Below are 20,578 nucleotides of genomic sequence, written 5' to 3' on the forward strand. Positions count from 1 at the left end.
AATTGATACACATTAATAAAAAATGTGGAAAAAATTTAGAGATAAGGGAGGAAGCCACAGCTAAACAAGAGGAAACCATAAACAAGGTGATTTGTGAAAAAGGAGAAGCCATATTGGAGGACAAAATAAAGGTTTTTCAAAGAAAAATGGATGAATTCATAGAATATACAAACAAAAAGGTGACCAAAGTCCAGCAAATATCAAAAGAGAATACAGCTACTGAGCTAACCACTCAAATGGAAATCAAGGAGCTAAAGAAATCCATACATGATCTAAAAGAAGAGATGCAAGGCATCAAAAATGAGCAATTAGAAGGAAGGGAAATGAAGAATAAAGTAGATAGCTTTGATAACAGGTTAGACAACGCAGAAGAGAGAACTTGGGGGAATGAAGATAATTTAGTTGTTATACAGAAAGAACAGAAAATGAGTCAATCCAAATCTAGGAAATCTAAGAGAGCACTACAGGAGGTCCAAGATACAATTAGGAAGCCTAATTTAAGGCTAATTGGTATTGAGGAGGGCCTGGAGAAAGAGATCAATGGTATTGGAAATATACTTCAGGGAATCATCTCAGAGATTTTCCCAAATATCCAGAAGGGCAGGCCCATCCAGATACAAGAAGCTTTTAGAACCCCAAACAGATCTGACCAGAAAAGAACATCCCACTGCAACATCGTAATCTGAACTGGATCAATAGAGTCCAAAGAAAGGATGCTAAAGGCAGCCAGAGGGAAGGAATCAATCACCTATAAAGGCAAACCAATCAGAATAGTCCCCAATTTCTCAGCAGAGACCATGCTAGCAAGAAGAGATTGGAACGATATATGTCATGCCCCGAAGCCAAATAACTACCAACCAAGAATACTGTACCAAGCTAAGCTCTCATTCATGACTGAGGGAGCAATAAAAATATTCCATTCCAAGGAAAAGCTACAAGATTATGTAGCAACCAAACCAACACTACAAAAAATTCTCAAAGATGTTCTACACATAGAAAACCAATACGAATGCAATACAGAGAAAGAAATGGCATCTAAACATCATGCCATCTAAGTACCACAAGGACATTCAAGACACAGACCATAATGAAAGCTTTTAAAAATGGTAGAAACTAATAAATATTTCTCAGTCCTAACTCTCAATATCAATGGACTTAATTCTCCAATTAAACAGCATAGAAGGTCTAGTTGGATCAAAAAGCAAGATCCATCATTCTGCTGTCTTCAAGAGACAAAACTTAGCCCAAAAAACAAATATTTTTTGAAAGTGACAGGTTGGAATAAACTCTATCAAGCTAATGACCCCCATAAACAGGCTGGAGTTGCCAATTTCATATCAGACTTCAAACTAAAATTAATGAAAAAAGACAAAGAAGGTTACTACATACTACTAAATGGATCTTTCTTCCAGGAGGACATAATAATCCTAAATATCTACACACCTAATGCTGGAGCTCCAAACTTCACCAAGCAAACTTTACTTTCACTGAAAACATACATAGATCGAAACACAGTGATTGTTGCTGACTTTAACACACCACTCTCACCTATACACAGATCAACAAGGCAAAAACTCAACAGAAACCTTAGAACTGAACAATGATGTAGACCAACTAGATTTAACAGACATCTACAGAATATTCCACCCAGCAACAACACAATATATTTTTTTCAGCTGCACATGGAACATTTTCCAAAATCATCTTAGGCCATAAAACAAACCTGGACAGATTCAGAAACACTGAAATTATTCCATGCACTCTCTCAGATCACAAGGGCATCAAATTGGAACTGAACACAATCTGCAGCAATGAAAACCTTGTAACACATGGAGATTGTACAACACATTGTTGAATCACCAATGGGTCATCGAAGAGATCAGAAAAGAAATCCAACAGTTTATGAAAATTAACAATAAGAAGCACAAAATATTAGCTCCTTTGGGGCATGGCAAAGGCAGTACTCAGAGAAAAATTTACAGCTCTGAGTGCCTACACTAACAAATTGGAAAAATCACAAACCAACAAGTTAATGTCTCATCTTAAGCTCCTGGAAAAAGAGCAACAAATCAAACTTAATCCCAGGAGAAGGAAGCAAATTATTAAAATCAAAGTGGAATTAAATGATTTGCAATCCAAAAAAAAGTATAGAAAGAATCAACAAAACAAGGAGTTGGTTCTGTGAAAGAATTAACAATATTGACAAACCTTAGCAAATATTCAAAAAAAAGAAGAGAGTATACTGAAATAAACAAAATCACAGACAAAAATGATAATATCATGACAGAAATTACCAAGATCCAGAGTATTATGAGGGAATACTTCTCAAACTTTTATGCCAACAAATTTGAGAATCTAGAAGAAATGGATTAATTCCTAGCCAATATTATCATACCCACAATGAACCAAGAAGAACTAACCCAACTCAACAGGCCTATTTCAAGTACTGAAATACAACTGGCAATAAGACACCTTCCACCTAAGAAAAGCCCAGGGCCAGAAGGATTAACAGCTGAATTCTATAGTCTTCAAAATAGAGCTCACACCAATTCTCCTCCAGGCCTTCAACAAAATTGAAAGTGAAGGTTCTCTACCAAACTCATTCTATGAAGCCAATATACCCTCATCCCCAAACCAGACAGAGATTCATCAAAGAAAGAGACCTATTTCTTTGATGAACATCGACACAAAACTTCTCAAGAAAATTCTGGCCAACCATCTACAACAACTCATCTAAAAAATTGTACACTATGATCAAACAGAATTCATCAAAGGGAGGCAAAGCTGGTTCAACATGCTCAAATCAATTATATAATCTAATTCAACACATCAACAGGAGCAACGACAAAAATAACATGATTGTCTCAATAGATGCGGAAAAGGCATTTGACAAGATCCAACACACCTTTATGTTAAAAGCTATTGAGAAACTAGGAATCCATGGAACATTCCTCAATGTAATAAAGGCTGTGTATGAGAAACCCACTGCTAGTATTACACTTAATGGTGAAAATCTAAAGCCATTCCGTCTAAAATCAGGAACGAGACAAGGATGCCCACTCTCTCCACTTCTCTTTAACATAGTATTAGAATTCCTAGCCAGTGCAACAAGGCAAGAAGCAAGCATAAAGGGGATTCAAATACGGAAAGACGAAGTAAAACTATCCTTCTTTGCAGATTACATGATTGTGTATTTCAAGAATCCTATAGACTCTACTCCCAAGCTCCTTGAGCTGATTCAAAACTTTGGAAGAGTAGCAGGGTATAAAATTAACCCTCAAAGTCAACTGCCTTCCTCTATGTCTACTGTGAGGGGAAAGAGGCAACAATCAGGAAAGCTACTCCTTTCACAATAGCCTCAAAGAAAATAAAGTACCTAGGTATTAACTAAGACTGTAAAGGACCTTTGTGATGAAAACTTGAAAACCCTGAAATAGGAAATGAAAGCAGAACTGAGGAAATGGAAAAACCTCCCATGATAATGGATTGGAAGAATCAATATTGTGAAAATGACAATCTTGCCAAGGGCTATATACAAATTCAATGCACTACCCATTAATATCCCATGGCATTCTTTAAAGAAATAGAAGAGGCAATCCAAAATTTCATATGGAATAATAAAAGACCCATATAGCAAAAACAGTTCTTAGCAGAAAGAACAGCACAGGAGGAATTTCAATACAAAACTTTAGACTCTATTACAGAACTACAGTTATCTAAACAGCTTGGTACTGGCACAGGAACAGGCCTGAAGACCAATGGAATAGAACTGAGGACCCAGATATTAAACCACAGATCTATTGCTACCTAATTTTTGACAAGGGAGCCAAAAAAAATGGAATGGCAGAAAGACAGCCCTTCAACAAATTCTGCTGGCAGAACTGGTTAAGCACCTACAGAAAAATAAAGTTAGATCCTTCTTTGTCACCCTGCACTAGAATTAACTCCAAATGGATCAAGGACCTCGAGGTAAAAGCTGACACACTGAAACCTTTACAAGAAGGAATAGGAGATACACTAGGCCTCCTTGGCACAGATCGAAACTTTCTTAATAAGGACCAAGAATCACAACAAATCAGAGAAAGGCTGGATAAGTGGGACTGCATTAAACTGCAGAGCTTTTGTATGGCAAAGGACATAGCTAATAAATTAATTAGGAAGCCTACAGAGTGGGAGAAGATCTTCACTAACCATCCAATGGACAAATACCTTATATCTGAAATATATCAACAGCTCAAAAAATTGACTTACTCTAAAACTAATCTCCAAAGTAACAACCATCCCATCAAAAAAGGGCCAAAGACTTAAAGAGAGTCTTCTCTGAAGAAGAAACAAAAATGGCCTATAGACACATAAAGAAATGCTCAACATCTCTGGTCATAAAAGAATTGCAAATCAAAACAACTCTAAGATTCCCCCTCACTCCAGTTAGAATGGCCAGGATCAGGAAAAGTAATAACAACAGATGCTGGAGGGGATATGGCCAGGAGGGATTACTATTACACAGTTGGTGGGAGTGCAAACTCATTTGACCACTATGGAAAGCAGTATGGCAGTGCCTCAAAAGGTTAAACATAGAGCTCCTCTATAACCCAGCATTCCAATTCTAGGCATTTACCCAACCATCCGGAAACAAGGACATACTAAATCCACTGGCACAATGTTCATTACAGCACTATTCACCATAGCAAAGATATGGAACCAACCTAGATGTCCCTCAGTTGATATGTGGTCCAACAAGATGTGGTACTTATTCACAGTGGAATTTTACGCTGCTGTTGGAAAGAATGACATAGTCCCATTTGTTAGGAAATGGAAAGTCTTAGAAAAAATCATATTAAGTGATGTAAGCCAGACTCAAAGGAACTTAGGCTCAATGGTTTCCCTCATTTGTCAGAATCAGTAGAATCCTTGGGCTTTCCTAGCAGATTTGCAATAGAGCAAAACCTAGATACATAAGGCCATCTAGTATGAAACTAAATGAAAGGACCTCTAGGATATTGAAATGAAAGCCATATAATTAATGATTTTTGTCCTTAATGTACCATGTTATTTCTCATCTCTTTTTCTGTCCCTTGGTTATCTCATATTGTTACAGTATCTCATTTTATTATCTGATATATTAGATATATTTGTATTTGGTTATTTGAAATTGGATAGGAAAGGGGGGAAAACAAGATCAGGAGGTTGGGAGGGAGGGAGGTTAATGGGGACCAAGACATGTGAAAGGGTATCAATGTATGTGAATTAATGCACCTTCTATCTGGCAGATATCATGTAACCCTTTTATTAATTACAATAAAAAATCAAAAAATTCTAAAAAAGAGAACATATCCAGATCCAAGATGATGACATTCTATCCTGGAAGCAATTCATAACTGAGTTCATCCGTCCTAGTGATTTCAGGGCTGACCTTTGATGATAATATTTGAAAATATCAATAAATCTATTATACACAATATGACATGAAGAAGGATTAGGATTGCTGCTGGTGGTCCACAGAATCTCTATTATTCTCAATATCTTAATCAGGTGTTATATTTACAAATATGAGTTGCCAATATTTTTCAATACTTTTTAATGTGCTAATAAGTATTAAATATTCATATTGTAGGGCAAGTTCATGTAAGTACTGTAAAGCATACTCATAAATCTTCTTGACAATAGATACCATAATATTGCCAATACTACACATCACATTTCTGTTTTCTGTTTTCCTTGTATCATACATACTTTTCATAATTGAATATCATGAAATAAAAATTGAAGGTATTCATTTAGATTGTACATGAGTTTGGTAAGTGGAAATATATAATCCTTTCAAAAATCTCATGAATCGCTTACCTATAAATAAATACAGGATCCATTATTGAAGAACCTGAATATTCTAATTTTCCTCAGTGGGCAACATGTATCATTTCACTAGTCAAACTCTGAAAGAACAGGAAAAATACTGATTTTTTCATGGACGATTTTATGTATATTGCATATAGGATGTCCCATGTTCATTGTCCTGTGATTTATTTTTATCATCTAACTGTGTTAGATGATGTCGGGGATTCTTTACCTCTTTTGCTTTCATTGTGACACGAATAAAAGTTGGGCTAGATGTTTAAGCAATCTAACAAAAGGATTGATATATATTTATTTGAGGTTCTAGAAAAGATTAATTCAATTATATATACATATATATGTACATATATACATATATGTACAAATAAAGAAATAAGTTTTTAAGAGAAACACATTATATGTGTTATATGTTATATCCACCATCTAATGCATCATTTCCTCCTAGGAAAGGATAAATATACTTTGAACACGTTAACACACAGGAGATAAATGATACTTACCAAAACAGATTACCTGTTACTCCTCCAGGAAAGAACGCAATGCTTTAATCCAAATCAAATTGGGAATATGGCATGGCAAAATGAATTACAGAACAACTTTTCATCTTCATCCCTTTTTCTCAGAGGTAAAAAAGTGCCGTATGTTTTTAGTGCCCTGTGTAATCATAATCAAATGATCTTCTCCCCCGTCCCGAGGGTTCAGTTATTCGTAAGACCCGAGGAGGCACCTCCTAAGAGAAGAAAACCAATGGGGGAAAGAGAGGAAGGAGACCAGGCGCATAAAGAAAGACAGAGACAATCTGAGTCGCGTCAAGGTCTCATTTATTGAAAGCAGAGCAGGGTTTATATACCCTGAAATAGGAGGAAGGGGCAGGGTGGAAGGGTCCAGGGTTGGGTTACACTGCCCTTTTGGCCGTTGTGCTAATCTTGAAAGCGCATCTTGTGGCCCTTCCAGGAAATCCTTTGAGTAATGGTCTCTGCCAGGTGCTGTTTACTCAGGACTGAGTTATTGCTCAAGGCTACAGGATGTTGCACTGCTCTATTTCATGACTTCAGTCTCCAACAATTCCCCCTTTCCTTTAAAGAACAAAGTCTCTATAGGTGGAGAGAACACCCTGTCTTAGGCTATATGGAGGGACCCTTACTCCTGGCAACATGCCTTGTTGAGCCGGCCTCGACGGCCTCTGTATGTTGTGCCACCAGGGTAAGCTCCATAATAATCCTGTCATTGGATGCTCTCTAGCCGCTTTGGGGTTTATCGGCCAAGAAGTGCATGAAACTGGAGCCCTCTTTCGGGAGTGCTTGTTTCGGACCCGACAGGGTCATCCTGAGCCTCTAAGCGATGATAATGCACCGAGATTAAGTTTCTGGAAAGGGCAGAATCAATTTGTTTTTTTTTTATAAATCGTGTAAGGCGTTGAAAAGCCCAAGGGCCAAAAGAAATTAGGAGGAGAAGTCCCACAAGGGGGCCCAAGAGAGAGGGTAAAAGAGTTGATAGCCAGGGAGATGTGGAGAACCAATTTTGATACCAAGATTCTTGTTTTTCCCTTTCTCTTTTTCGCTTTTCTAGGCTAGCTGTAATTTTTTCTAAGATATCCTTAACAAGTCCTGTTCTATCTACATATACGCAGCATTTTTCCTTTAAAGCCGCGCATAAGCCTCCTTGCTATAGAAAAAGTAAGTCTAATCCTCGTCGATTTTGGAGGACAACTCCAAAAGATTCTGTTAAATGCTCCATTCCTGTTTTCAAATCTTCCAAATCATGACTTATGGCTGCATTTAGGGCATGAAGCTGTTGGGTACTTTCTTTAGAAACAACTATAGAGGCTATCCCTGTGCCTGTACCAACAGCTCCGAGCCCCAATAGTACAGACAAGGTAAGGGCAGTAATAGGTTCTCTTTTACTTCTGAGATGAGGGGCTGATCTTTCTTCCCAAAAATTTAAAAGCTCGTTGGGTGAACAGATGGAGAAATTTGGGAGTAACTGTACTATTACACAGTAATCTCTATTCTTTCTAAAATCTTCTATAGCTATAAGATGAGTAAGTCCTTCAGAGCAGGCAAAATACGTATCGTTAGGGGCTAACAAATATCCTGTTGTAGAGGAGTTTATAATAAAGGTATCATTACAAATATATATAAGCTCAGCTGGAGGAATCATATGTGGACCCAATATGCAGGATCCAATACCAACGACCTCCGTGAGGGTCAGCTGTAAGCCTTGGATTAGTTCCTGGGGTGGCTGTGCAAGAATTATAGGATTGCCAAAAAGAGCTCTTCCTTCGTAAAAAGGAGGACTAGCAGAAAAACACAGCCAACATTCCAAGTCATTGGTGTCATTATTTTTCTTTTTAGCTGTTAAAAGAGTGGAGGCAGATGCATTAAGAATGCTCCACAGTAATTCAGCTGAAGACTTAGGACCAGGGGGTATGGTAGGCTGAAAAATTGTGCTGAAATCTATAGAAGGCGTAGGGGTATTTAAGGCACTGTTTTTAGAAGGTAAGGGGTTCAATGGGCTTGATGGGCAATGAAGCTGAGTGTTGGGACCTATAGATGCCTTATATTGGGTGGGGATTTCTTTAAGTAATTTGATTTTAAAGGTGAGTCCAGGGTCCTGACATCCCCAAGTCATGCCATCGCATGTCCTCAGCCTCATTCCCCATTCTGGTGCTTTTTCCCATGAGGTGAACCTTTTTCCTGAATCTGTAAATCTGATAAGAAGCGGGATGCACCACTCACTGGCACAACGTGTCCTTTCTGGGGTTTGTGTAGTAATTTGCAATATTTTCTGTAAATATTGTGGGAGATATAGTCTCCGTACTGTTATGAGATCCCAGGACGAGGTTGGCTTCCAATAGGCATCCCCAGTGGTTTCACATTTCCAATTATAACAAAAATAAGAATCTCGAAAACCACATTGGTATTGTAGGGATCTATCCCTATGAACATCTCCTGGGCAAACATACAATCCAGTGGAATCTTCTGCCAAAGCCGTACGAAGATAATATGAATTACATGCGGCTGTTCGCCCTTTGTAATCTGGATTAGGTCCATCTACAGGTCCCTTTTGGGGCATAAATTTATCAGGTGTTCCCCAGGAGGGATCAGCGCCTAAGGCTAGGGCGCATAAATCGGCAAATAAATCAGGCCAAGGGATGGTGGCGCTTAGGGAAGAGGTAGCATTGGCTATATCCCCTGCTTGATTAATAATAACCCATGTATAGTTATATATTTGATAGGGAGTTTTTTGTTTTGTAGTTTTGACATCTTCGATTACCAGGATCAGCATCACCGTCAATAGCATCATGCCGAGTGATGACCGGGAAGGCCTCATCATCATGGTTGTTGACCTGTAAAAGAAAAATATTTTTGTTCTCAGGCGCCACCCTGGAATTGATTATATGGCTTTCTTGTTTATTATATGGTTTTATTAATCTTTCAGGCAACCATCTAGCTCCCCCTTCTTTAGAATTATAAATGCAAGCTGATCCTTTTCCCCAGATAATGACTGGGTCAGGGCCATTCCATATTCCCGTCAGTGGGTCTCTCCATAGGGCCTGGGCGTAGTCTGTTTGTGTGGTGGGATGCCAAAGGCGTTCTGCGGCAGATTTGCCATTAGCGTCAAGGGTTAAAAAGTTTAAAACAAAGAGAGCATGTAATAGCAAAGTCTTATAGTTTCCTTTAAGGGAATATAATGTTTCTTGTGAGGCAAGTTTAATGAGTTTAATGAGCCCTTTCCACTATTCCTTGTCCTTGGGGGTTGTAGGGGATTCCAGTAATATGTTTTATGCTCATTTAGGAGCAAAATTGTTTGAACTTTTGACTGGTATATCCGGGCCCATTGTCCGTCTTTATAGCTTGGGGTTGTCCCATGACAGAAAAAACATATAGGAGATGGTTTATAACATCTTTTGTGGCCTCCCCTAAATGAGCGGAGGCACAAATAAATCCACTAAAGGTATCAATGGTAACATGTACATATTTTAACCTTCCAAAGGAGGGGATATGAGTAACATCCATTTGCCAAAGTTGTCCAGGTATGAGCCCTCTAGGGTTTACACCTACATGGGGTTCAGGGAGCAGGGTTAGGCAATTTTTGCAGTTTTTAACAATTTGTCTTTCCTGTTCTCTAGTAATTTTAAATTTTAAGCGCAGGGTATGAGCATTAAGGTGGTGAACAGCATGGGCCTCTTGTGCAAGGGTCACCAGATTAACTGTTTGAGATAAGGTAACTATTTGGGTTGCCAAATCAGCTAATTCATTGCCCCGGGTTAGTGGCCCAGGTAGGCCAGAATGAGCACGAATATGTCCTACAAAGAAAGGGTACGAACGTTGTCTAATAAGTTTTTGCAATTCAAAAAATAATTGAAAAGTAGGTGTAGTAGGCTGAATAACCGGAACCATTTCTAAAACTTGTAAAGCTCTGACAACATAATGGCTACCCGAAAACAGATTAAAAGGATGGGTCTTTAATAACCGAAAAACACAAAGTGCAGCAAATAATTCTACTAACTGAGCAGATTTAAAGGAAGTATTTACAAAGTGGGAAACATTATTAATAACATATGAAGCTTTTCCATTTTTCGAACCATCAATAAAGATGCTCAAAGTATTGGGGATGGGCTTTATCAAGGTATTTTTTAGAAAAACGAAAGGAGTGATATTAAGGAATTGAATAAGTCTGTCACTGGGCATGTGAGTATCAAAGCTACCCCGGAACCCAGTGCATAACACAGCCCAATCATCTTGTCTTTGTTGCAGCCAACTAATTTGCTCCTTAGAGTAAGGGGTGATTATGATATCAGGACCCTTGCCAAAATATCTGACTGAAATTTTTAATCCTATAAAGATAAGTTGAGATATTAAAAGGGGTTAGAGGGGTAATACTTTAGATTGAGAGGCAGAAGCATGTACCCAAAATATATCTGTTGATCCTGGAGTAGAATTGCCACGCTGGGGATGCTTATATGGGAACTGTCCTGTTACGGGCAGAGGGAGGGCTTGTGCAATGCGTTGGCCTGCCGATATGGCAAGAGGGCCTTGAGAGGCATGAACTAAAATTTTTAATTCGCCTGAATAATCAGTGTCAACCACCGAGGGAATGACAGAGAGTCCTTGCAGTGAGCTTGAAGCTCGGTCTATAATAAGAAAAAACATTCCTGGCAGGGGAGGCCCGAACCTTCCAGAGTTTATAACAACTGTTCCTTCCTCTGGAGTTATAATCCTGGTGGTGGAGGAACAGAGGTCCAGTCCTGCGCTGCCTGCAGTGGCTCGGAACAAGTCTGAGTCAGCGATGTTTGCATCAGAGGCAGATTTTGGGCGGGAGGGGTCATTGGTTGTTGTGGTGGGTAGGTAGGGCCCCGTGCTGGGGGGTTTCCCAAGACCGCAGATAAAGGCTGGCCATTTATATCAGTCTTGGACCGGCACTCTCTAGCCCAGTGACGGCCTCTTTTCCATTTAGGACAAAGGCCAGGGGGAAGGGGAAGGGGAATCGTCCCAGGAATGTTGGGTTGTTTAATAGTTCCAGGGCATTCTCTAGCAAAATGTCCAATTTGTCCACATTTAAAACAGTTTTTAGGGCTAGATATTTGTCCTAGTTTTCCTGAAGGTGGAGTCTGGTTTTGGAGTATGGCTCCAATGGCCAAATTAATAGATTTAGACATTTTATGTTCAAAGGAATCCACATCATTGCAAATTTTAATCATACCATTTAAATCTAGGGTCTTTGCTTTGCCTCTTAAAGCAGCTTTACAGGCTGCATTAGCATTTTCTATGGCCAACTGTCTAACTATAATATCATCTGTATCTACCTCACCTAATATTCTTTCGGCTGCTTCCAACAGTCTGGCAACAAATTGAGAATATGGTTCATTATTGCCTTGTACTACCCTGGAAAGAGAGGTAGTAACCGCTCCTGCAGCAGGCACTGCTCTCCAGGCGGCCAGGGCAGCCTAAGCAGTCTGGGTTAATATTCCCGCAGGGAGTTTTTGTTGTTTTTCCTCCGAGGCAAATTTGCCCCTCCCTGAAATTTTATCAGAAGACCATGAAGCCATTTGTGTATGTTTTTTATTGGTAATGGCTTGATTTTCTGCCTTATCTATAAATTCAGCTTTCCAGGTTAGATATTGACTCCTGGTTAAAACAGATTGTACAATCTTGTGCCACTCATGAGGCAATAAATGTCCCTCACCCCCGAGGCCCTCCAGTACTGTTAAAGTAAAAGGGGCGTTAATTTCATAATTCTTAACAGCCGAATGTAGTTCTTTAATTTGTTTAAACGTTAATTTCCTATATGTAATTTGAGAATCTCTCCTTGCCTCCTCCTGATCACCCCCTTCCTTCTCGGAGGCAGAGGAATCTAGGTTTTGTCCCTCCTCCTGCCTTCTGGTGGTGTCCACCTCCTCCTCTCCCGCTTCTCTTCCTCCCCCTCTTGTTCCCGAGGTTGAGTGTTAGAGCGAGTAATTACGGGGAAGGAGAGGGAAACAGTTTGCGCCCCAGATCTGAGTCTACTATTGCGGCTCTTTGAAGCCGAGGGTGTTTTAGCGGGCTTGTTACCCGAGCCATGGGGGTAGTCACGGCTTCCCCAACAAGATCCATTTGTAAATCATGAATTTGCAAAGTGAGGTCCCTTAACTCTCTTTTTAGATGAAGCACGTTTTTTAATTCTGTCACTTGTTTCAAGAGAGAGTCTTTGGATTTAAGGAGACCTTGCACCTCTGGAGGAACAGAAAATGATCTCAACATTTCCTGTGGTGGGGCTGACGGGAGAGGGGTGTCTGGATAGGGGGGAGGGGTGGGCCAGTGAAGGGCCCTTATCTCTGGAGTCTGTGTAGCTGCAGAAACTTGGGGAAGAGGAAAAGGGCCATATCTTTCTTCCTCATAATGCACTGCCTCCTCCTCTAGCTCCACCTCAGAGTGGGGGTTGAGCCTGCCATTATCAGGAGAAGTCTTAGGAATAATAGGATAAATATTTTTATAAGGTTTTAGTGACATATTTTTCTTTTTAGTATTGTTCTTGATGCTGTCTTCTAAAGGGGGTTGGACTTGTTCCTCTTTTTCGGGGATTAAAGGTGGCGCCAAGTGGCGTCCTGAGGGCACAGGCTCATCAATCAAAGAGGGAGTGCGCGAGCCAGTGACCATAGGTTTTTCATTGTCACCTTCGCTTTTGCGAGACGGGCAACGTGACTCCGTTAGGTAATTCTCTGTTAAAGCTAGTAAGTGAACACTGTCACCTCCCTCCTCTGCTTCCTTTAAAATATCTCTAATAACCCCATAGAAGCTAAAGAAGGCCTCGGGGACTTCCTCTCCCTGACGGAGTAATTCATGGATATTTTTTCCTACCTTATTCCAGGTAAGGGGATGGATGTCTGGTCCGTGCAAGACCAACCACGGACACTTTTCTCCAACAAAACAAAAGAATTCTACCAAATCATTCTTTTTAACTCTTACTCCTCTCTCCCTAAGTGATCCTTTCATTTCTTTTATAAATAAAACCTCTTTTGATAACACTTTGCCCATGGTTGATGGGATGGCAGAACTTACCTCAAGACTCTCCCACGGTGCACGAGCGATGCGGTGTGGGCGTCTCTACCTTAATATAATCGGGGTCCCCTGCTCTCCACGCCATCCGGTAGGTCACCGTGCCTCGAGCCTCACGTTGGGCGCCACTTCCCCCGTCCCGCGGGTTCAGTTATTCGTAAGACCCGAGGAGGCACCTCCTAAGAGAAGAAAACCAATGGGGGAAAGAGAGGAAGGAGACCAGGCGCATAAAGAAAGACAGAGACAATCTGAGTCGCATCAAGGTCTCATTTATTGAAAGCAGAGCAGGGTTTATATACCCTGAAATAGGAGGAAGGGGCAGGGTGGAAGGGTCCAGGGTTGGGTTACACTGCCCTTTTGGCCATTGTGCTAATCTCGAAAGCGCATCTTGTGGCCCTTCCAGGAAATCCTTTGAGTAATGGTCTCTGCCAGGTTCTGTTTACTCAGGACTGAGTTATTGCTCAAGGCTACAGGATGTTGCACTGCTCTATTTCATGACTTCAGTCTCCAACAATCTTCACTACTGAAAAAAAGATCTATCATATTCAAACAATGTCATAGGCTTATTGACACAAATCATTTGAATTATGTTTTAGATATTACTTCACATAGGTCATTTTCAATAGGCTTTTGTCCATACAAGTAGTGATAAGATTAGTGAGTTTTTCTTATGGAAATTAGCGACCAGCATTGAAGGGACACAGAGCAAGTTTTGCATCAATATCAGGATGATTCTATGTAACCATGGTTAAATACATACAATTTCCCTCAGCATTTATTTTATATGATGGGCATTTGTTTGACCATTTACTCAAGTGTCAATTAATTACATACCAGAGATGAATTCATACAACAACAGGAGGTAAAGGATTTAGGAAGATTTTTTCTTGGTGGTATGTCTTCTCATATTTGGAACTTCCTTAAAAAGGATAAGGAAGATTTTATGTGGCTCAAAATTCTAGAGTTCACTATAGCAATGTTGATTTAAGGAAAAATTATATGATTCAAATACTCGAATAACTTTCAAATCAATGTCTTGAATATGCAAAAGAGATACATGTAATTTCTTTTTTTTCTTTCCTCACTTCAGGACTATATAATGAAATCAAAATGTTCGATTTAGAATGGGCATGTCATAAGAAAATAGAGAAGATAACCAAATTTATTATTTTTTAACATTTTTTATTGTAATTAGTAAAAAGGTTACATGATATTTGCCAGATACAAGGTGCATTAATTCACATACATTGATACCCTTTCACATGTCTTGGTACCCATTTCCCTCCCCCACTCCACAACCCCCACCCGTCTTGGTTTTCCCCCCTTCCCTATCAAATTTCAAATATCCAAATACAAATAAATTCAATATATCAGATAACAAAGTAAGATACTATACCCATATGAGATACCCAAGGGACAACAAAGGAGATGAGAGACAACATAGTACATTAAGGACAACAATCATTCATTATATAGCTTTTGTTTCAATATCCTGGAGGTCCTTTCAATTAGCTTCACATTATATGGCCTTATGTATCAAGATTTTGCTCTATTGCAGATCTCTGCTAGTAGAGCCCAAGGTTTCTACTGATTATGACGAATGAGGGAAACCATTGAGCCTAAGTTCCCTTGAGTCTGGCTTACTTCACTTGATATGATTTTTTCTAAGTCTTTCCATTTCCTAACAAATGGGGCGATGTCATTCTTTCTGACAGCAGCATAGAATTCCATTGTGTACAAATACCACAACTTGTTGATCCACTCATCAACTGAGTGACATCTAGGTTGGTTCCATATCTTTGCTATGGTGAATAGTGCTGCAATGAACATTGTTGTGCTACTGGATTTAGTATGTTCTTGTTTCTGGATGGTTGGGTAAATGCCAAGTAGTGGAATTGCTGGGTCATAGGGGAGTTCTATGTTTACCCTTTTGAGGCACTGCCACACTGCTTTCCATAGTGGTTGAACAAGTTTGCACTCCCACCAACAGTGTAGGAGTGATCCCTCCTGGCCACATCCCCTCCAGCATCTGTTGTCATTCGTTTTCCTGATTCTGGCCATTCTAACTGGAGTGAGGTGGAATCTTAGAGTTGTTTTGATTTGCATTTCTTTTATGGCCAGAGATGTTGAGCATTTCTTCATGTGTCTATAGGCCATTTTTGTTTCTTCTTCAGAGAAGACTCTCTTTAAGTCTTTGGAATAGAACTGAGGACCCAAATGTATTATTTTTTAAAAATATTTTACTTTTCTTTTAGAAGACTGGGCAATAATGATGATAGGACAACACTGATAATATTTTGAAATATGGGCCTAGTGCACAGACCTCAAAAACTTCCATTTCTCTACTCCAAAGAACTAGTCTCTGTTCACATTGAATAATAGAAAGTTAGTAAATCTTACTTCATCACAGCCTTCAAAAGATGAAGAAATACGATTTCCCCAGTTATATGAGGAAAATAGGAATGCCTTCAAAATATTGTAAATAAAATATATTTAGAGGTAAAAAGGAAATACCCACATATAGTACGGGTGGTTTGATATAGAAGCATCTATATTAATTTTGACAGTGGTTGGAAAGCATGAATTAATTTGAACATTTCCTTGAACATTCATTATTAAAGAAATTCAAAAATAGTTTGTTTTCAAATCGTTATTAAGAGTTTTTCAAGGTGAACGGGTAGAAAATTTCAGCATGATATGTCTCTTGTGCATGAACTCCATTCAGAACATATTAGCAATATGTTTGCTGTGACCCATATAATCTAGTCAGAAATACTTATATTACATCAGGAATGGTGTAAATTTGTATTTTCCAAAATTTGGAGCAGTAATGGATTCCTTTTCTTTTCCATTGAAAAGCAGTGCCTATTTTCAGAAATCTCTGGGCATTGCATTCCAGAACTTTAGGAATAGAAAGCCACAAGATTCTATTGAGAAATGTCCACTTAAAAGTTGTTCACAAGTGGTAAGTAGTTAACATTCACATGGAAGTGGTGGAAGAAGACAAAGAAGGGGCTGTTAGGGGTCTCTGAGAGCTCACTGACTCACCAAGGAAGTAGAAGACCCTCCTTCACTGCCAAGGCAAAGGACCCAGAAGGAGTCTTTCCCCTAGCAACCTTTCCTTCTCTGTCCTGCTGCCTCTGTGTGGGTCAATGTGATAGTGACACAGATCATCCTCACTTTTGGTGTGCCCAGCCCAGATGTTCCGCCCACGCTCACATAACTCCATGGACAGAATCATTTCCACTGTGAAGGCAGAAGTCAAGATGCTTCTTAGAATGAAGCAAAGATGGCACCGAGACAATAGGGACGCTGCCTAGCTCTCTCTGACAAAAAGAGAGAACCAGGGAGTCCCACGAGCCAACTACTTTAAGAAATCCACAAAAACAAACTCAAAAAGCAACGGAGAAGGACTCAAACTGGAAAAGAAATCCAGATAAAGCTCACATCCAACTTTCTCAAAGAATTCAGAATGCGAAGACCCCTCCCCCACCTCTCGCCGCTGGCTCCAAGCCGCGAAAGCCTCGGAAAGCCGCGAAAAGCCAGGAAAAGCGGCACCTGGCACTGGCTCAAGCCGCAAAAAGCAGCGGCAGTGGAGGGCACCAGGCTGGGAGCCCAACTGCTACAGAAACCAGCACAGAACCAGACCAGCGAATGGCGGAAGCAGTGGAACCCAGACACGGAACTAGAACAGCAAGCAGTGGAACCCAGATGCAGAACATAGGCGGCGGCGCAGACCCGAGGGGAGTGAAAGACTCCCCACCACCGTGGAGCACCCGCAGATGGATGCAGAGGCATGAGTAATACAGCACGTCCCCAAACACATCGGGAAAGCAGAGCGGGTGCCAAGCAATAGAACTTAACTCAGACCCCAACACCCCGCCCGAGAAAGACTGGTGGGAGCAGGGGGGCAAGGAATTTAGAATCCTGCCCCACCCCTCAACAGCCCCCTCCCTCAGGCCATTGACTGGAGATTGACAGGCAGGCTACCTAAGACCCAGCACCCCACCAAGGAAGGCGGGGCTGTCCCAACTCCCACCCTCCCAACAGGCTCAACCACCAGCTCTCTGACTGGAGATTGACAAGCGGGCAGACTCTTAAGACACAGGACTGCATCAGGGGACGTGGAGCTGTCCCAGCTCCCACCCGCCCACCAGGCTCCTCTCCCAGGCCACTGGATCCAGAGAGTGGAGGGCACTGAGACCCTGCCTTACAACAGTGGGTAGTGGGTGCGGGAAAATATGAGCCAGCATCTGCCCCCCCTCAATTCTTGAGCGGGGCATCCTCCAGCTGGGAATCCTGAGCAAGACAGCACCCAGGGGCCCCCCACAGTGACAGACTCTGACAAAGCAGTGGAAACACAGCAGGGATCTGTAGGGCCTACCAGCAGCCAAGCTCCCCTTCTGAGAATCAAAAAGGCGAGGCTCCGCCCTTGGAGACAAATTCCTCAGCTGGGCCCCGCCTCTGGCAACAGAGGAGTCTCCTGCTGGACCTGCTGAGTGCCCCTGAAACTCTCAATCCCCAGACCCTTGGCTTGAGGCCACCCCTGGAAGCAGCACAGGAATACCTCTGCCAACCGCACTCAGATGGAAGCTGCCAGACCCATCCCATGGTCCACTGTGAGGCCACTGTTTGGGCTAAGAGCTAGTCATGCAGCAACACATAAGTTTTATTCTAATACTTTCCAAACTTTGTACTCAAATACACTACCTACTTACCCCCTGACCTCTGTCATTCTACTTTTCTATCTCTAGACCTCTATTCGTCTTTCAACCCTTATACTGCATGGATCTACACTTGATGGCTGTTGAGCAACACTATATATCTAGGTGTTTAATTGTTCTTTAGGTTCAGAGGGACTTAAAGACAATAGAGATTGGATTGAGAGGCTTATTGTTTTGGTTATAAATCGCTTATCAGTGGATGTATTAGACTGGTCGGTAACTGCACAAAAAGAAAGAGTGATACCACCAATCAAAATTTGTGAACATCTGGAGTCTGCCAGCTACAGAGGTCGAGGATGGTTATATCGGAAAAACTATAATAGTGCTTAGTATTAATCTTACTCCCATTTTCAAATGGGCAGAACAAGAAACTCAAAAAAAATGTCAAATCAAGAAACAACATCCCCCACCCAATGTAAACAGCCAATGGAACAGTCACTGGCAAACCTAGAGGAGAGTCTTCCAAGTGCTATACAAATGCAATTGATAAACATCATTAATGAAAAATGTGAAAATATAAAGAAAGAGATAAGGGAGGAAGCCATAGCTGAACAAGAGGAAACCATAAACAAGGTGATAAGTAAAAAAGAAGAAGCCATAAAGGAGGCCATAATAAAGGTTTTTCAAAGAAAGAGGGATGAATTCATAGAATCCACAAATAAAAAGGTGACCGAACTCCAGCAAATGTTCAAAGAAAATAAAGGTACTGAGCTAACCACTCAAATGGAAATCAAGGAGCTAAAGAAATCCATACATGATCTCAAAAGAAGAGATGCAAGGCATCAAAAATGAGCAATTAGAAACAAGGGAGATGAAAAATAAAGTAGATAGCTTTGATATCAGGTTAGACAATGCAGAGGAGAGAATTTCCGGGGCTGAAGGTAGTTTAGTTATTATAGACAAAGAACAGAAAATGAGTCAATCCAAATCTAGGAAATATGAGAGAGCGCTTCAGGCGGTCCAAGATCCAATTAGGAAGCCTAATTTAAGGCTAATTGGTATTGAGGAGGGCGTGAAGAAAGAGGTCAATGGTATTGGAAATATACTTCAGGAAATCATCTCAGAGAATTTCCCAAACATCCAGAAGGGCAGACCCATCCAGATACAAGAAGCTTTTAGAACACCAAACAGACCTGACCAGAAAAGAACCTCCCACGCCACATTGTAATCCGAATGGGATCAATAGAAACCAAAAAAAGGATCCTAAAGGCAGCCAGGGAAAAGGGTTCAGTAACTTATAAAGGAAAACCAATCAGAATAACCCCAGATTTCTCAGCAGAGACCATGCAAGCAAGAAGTAACTGGAAGCGTATCTGTCATGCCCTTAAGTCAAATAACTACCAACCAAGAATACTGTATCCAGCTAAGCTCTCATTCATAACTGAGGGAACAATAAAAACATTCCATTCCAGGGAAAAGCTGCAACAATATGTCGCAACAAAACCAACACTACAGAGAATTCTGAAAGATGTTCTATACATAGAAAACCAAAATAAATGCAATATAGGGAAAGAAATGGCACCCAAACAGCATACCACCTAAGGACCACAAGAACTGTCAAGACACAGGCCCTAATAAAAGCTTTTAAAAATGGTAGGAACTAATAAATATCTCTCAATCCTAACTCTCAATATCAATGGACATAACTCTCCAATTAAATGGCATAGGCTGTCTAGCTGGATCAAAAACCAAGAGCTATCTTTCTGCTCTCTTCAAGAGACACATCTTACCCAAAAAACAAAACAAAACAATCATCTTTTGAAAGTGAGAGGTTGGATTAAACTCTATCAAGCTAATGGCACCCATAAACAGGCTAGAGTTGCCATCCTCATATCAGACAAAATAGACTTCAAACTAAAATTAGTAAGAAAAGACAAAGAAGGTTACTGCATACTACTAAACGGATCTTTCCTCCAGGAACATAACGATCTTAAATATTTCCACACCCAATCCCGGAGCTCCGAACTTCATCAAGCCAATTTTACTTACACTGAAACCATTCATAGATCAAAATACAGTGATTTTCAGTGATTTTAACACACCACTCTCACCTATGGACAGATCAACAAGGCAAAAGCTCAACAGAGAAACCTTAGAACTGAACAACTATATAGACCAGCAAGATCTAACAGACATCTGCAGAATATTCCACCCAGCAACAACACAATACACGTTTTTCTCAGCAGCACATGGAACGTTTTCCAAAATAGATCACATCTTAGGCCAGAAAACAAACTTGGACAGATTCAGAAACATGGAAATTATTCCATGCACACTCTCAGACCACAAAAGCATCAAATTGGAACTGAACACACATCTCCACCAACGAAAACCATGTAACTCATGGAGACTGAACACCAATGTTGAACCACCAATGGGTCATGGAAGAGATCAGAATAGAAATCCAACAGTTTATGAAATTTAACAGTAAAGAGCACACAAAATACCAACTCCTTTGGGACT

At 40.5% G+C, this 20,578-nt stretch overlaps 1 pseudogene; it reads right to left on the reverse strand.

Moving 5' to 3' along the window:
• Positions 1-20,578, reverse strand: part of LOC150040252 (eukaryotic translation initiation factor 1A-like) — a 247,818-nt pseudogene that overhangs the window by 64,511 nt on the left and 162,729 nt on the right.

The sequence above is a fragment of the Megascapheus bottae genome, chromosome Y, assembly GCF_031878675.1.
Source record: "Megascapheus bottae isolate mThoBot1 chromosome Y, mThoBot2.hap1, whole genome shotgun sequence".
Lineage (NCBI taxonomy): Eukaryota > Metazoa > Chordata > Mammalia > Rodentia > Geomyidae > Megascapheus > Megascapheus bottae.